The sequence below is a fragment of the Egretta garzetta genome, unplaced genomic scaffold, assembly GCF_000687185.1.
Source record: "Egretta garzetta isolate BGI_Z169 unplaced genomic scaffold, ASM68718v1 scaffold135, whole genome shotgun sequence".
Classification (NCBI taxonomy): domain Eukaryota; kingdom Metazoa; phylum Chordata; class Aves; order Pelecaniformes; family Ardeidae; genus Egretta; species Egretta garzetta.
In genome coordinates this window covers 667877-670474 of record NW_009259594.1, presented here as the reverse complement: position 1 = coordinate 670474, position 2598 = coordinate 667877, and positions in this window count along the sequence as shown.

Genomic DNA, 2598 nt, shown 5'->3' with positions numbered 1-2598 from the left:
GCCATGGCCCCTGTGCTCAGTGCCCCCGCATTTGCCCTCCCAGCTGTCCTCCTCCTCCTCCTCCTCTTCCTCCTCGGCACAGCTGCCTCCCCCTGCGAGAGCGGGCAGCTGCCGGCCCCGGGCAAGCATTAAAGCACCTGTCCTATGGGGGGTGCAGGCACGACACCCACCCCACAGGGTGACCCCCAGGGCTTGGGACATGTCCCCACTGTGGGCCACCCTCGCCCTGCGCCTTCACCAGAGGGAGCAGCCCCAAAACAGCAGGTGCCCCTTGCAGAGCCCCAGTGCTGCAGCCCCTCCAGCCCCCCGAAGCCAGGAGAAGGACCCCAGTGTCCCGGCTACCTGCAGCATTGCTCCCCCAAAGCCTGCCCGTTCCTGGTGGCAGGGAGGGAGGAGATGGGACCCCCAGGGTCCCCCCCAAGCAGCGGGAGGAACGCCTGCCCTTGGCCTGGTTGGGCTAGCGGTGTCCTGGGCTGGCGGGAGGGGAAGCGCCCGGGTGCTCAGCGGGGTTTTGTTGATGGATGGCTCTGTCCGGGGGGTGGGCAAAGCGGGGGGAGCAGAGGCACATCCATAAACAGCTCGAGTTGTGAATGGAAAGAGACGGATTAGGAGCCGGGTGAAAACATGTCACACGGCGGAAAGAAAAATGAGCAGCTGGGCCGGACCAAATTGGTGTCTGATGAAGGACATGGGGCCTGGTGGAAAAAGGATCCAGGGGCCGGCGGTGCTGCTCGGCAGAGGCTGATGGGGAACAGCTGGAGCCGGACACGCACATCTGGCGGAGGAGGGCGAGGGGAGCAGCAGTGGCGCCGATAACCACCGCACCTCCGGCCACCTCGCTCGGGGCGCGGGGCCGCAGCTCGTCCCCGGCTCGGTGCCTCGAGAGGGGGTGGCTGCTGCCTTTTCAGGTTGGTCCTGGGGAGGGGTGGCAGCGCTGTGGCCCATCCCTTGGCAGGGATTTACCCGGTGGGGTTCAGGCTCTGCCGTGCCGAGGGGTCCCCAGGTGGAGGAGCTGCTGTCTCTTCCTCCATTTGCATACATGTAAATAAGCAATCAACATAATGAGGGTGAATGCAAACCAGGCTTTCAGTTTGCAACCAAGTCCTATTTTTAACCTTGGAAAAGGGTTTCGGCAGGAAGCTGCAGGCCCGGCTCCCGTACCTGTCGCCACGTCCAGCTGCGTGGGTGCTCGCACCCATCCCTTACCCCCAGGCGCTGCTGACCCCACGGCCACCAGTGGGTCAGTGCTCACCGGACTCCGCTCCCGTTGCCTAAGGAAAAAGAAATCTCCCATCTTTGCAGAAATATGGTCATCGTGCCCCAGCTCGCGGGACCCTTTTCGGGTGGCTCTCCCACCCACCAAGCTCCCAGGTCTCGCTTCGAGCTGGGGCGCATGCCCAGGGAACCCCCCCAGCGGCCCAGGAGTGAAGCCCCATGCTTAAACATGAGGGGTATATTTGGATGGCGTCAATTTAAGTTTGCACATCAACCTTATAAATATGAAAGCCCATCTCGGCGAGATGTTTAAGATACCTCATCAGCCCTTGGAAAATATGCAGGAATATTAATTAGCCAGATTTGGGTATTATCTCGTAATGAATAAATGAAGAGACTCGCTGCCTAAGATGAATCACTGGTGGCTCGCTGGTTTTTTTGGTTTGGTTTTTTTTTAAGAAAAGTGTGTTTCTAAGGTAATTCACTCTTTTTAACCCAAGGGAGGGCCTGAGGGGATGCAGCCATGCCGGGGCCGAGCCGGGGGGGACAGCTCGGGGTGCCTGTTAGATAGAGGGGCCCCCGATAGCTGGTGCTGTAGACCCCCCCGATTCACCCCCAGCTGGCTGCACCACCTCTGGGGACAGAGGGACAGGGACAGGGTTGGAGCCCTGCCCGGGCTGCAGCAGCCCCAGGCTCAGGATGGAGGTGGAAAGTGCAGCCTTAGTTCTTAAAAACTTATTTTTGACTTCTTTCCCTCCCACCCTCCTGCTCCGCTCCCCCGGCTGCTTCACTCCCTCCAGCCGGGCCAGGATGGGAACTTCCCGGTTGCTGTAGAAACCCGGATGAAGGACACGCTTCAAACGAAAATGCCAAACAAGAAATGGCTTTGTGTGTGCTGGACAGTGCTCTGCCACACCAGGATGTGGTGACTTTGGGGCCCTTCTTTCGGGGTGCCTGCATGGCCGGGTGGGCTGCAGGGCTGGTGGAGGCTCCCTGCCAGCCCCAAAACCTTGCCTTGAGCAGCGAGCAGAGGCTGGGGGTTCCCAGGGAAGAGGCTTTGAAGGTCTCCGTCACCCATGGGGCGCTCAGAGCTTCGCTGCACCCAGGGACGCAGCAGCCATTGGGGTTTTGCCAACCTCTCCAGCTCTGGCACCCTGGGCACCATCTCCCCAAACTGGCCTTAGAGCTGAGGCACCCCTAGGACCCCAAGGGGCATCGCCACCTGGTTTGCAAGATTTTGGGGTGTCAGAGCAGTTTCCAGGTGGTGGGAAGGGGCTCAGGGCTGAGCAGGGGACAGCCCGGCTGGAGGTGGCAGAGGATGCGGAGACCAGCACGAGCCTCAGGGCCCGGGCTGGATGGCCGGGCTGGGGGGGCCGGGAGCGG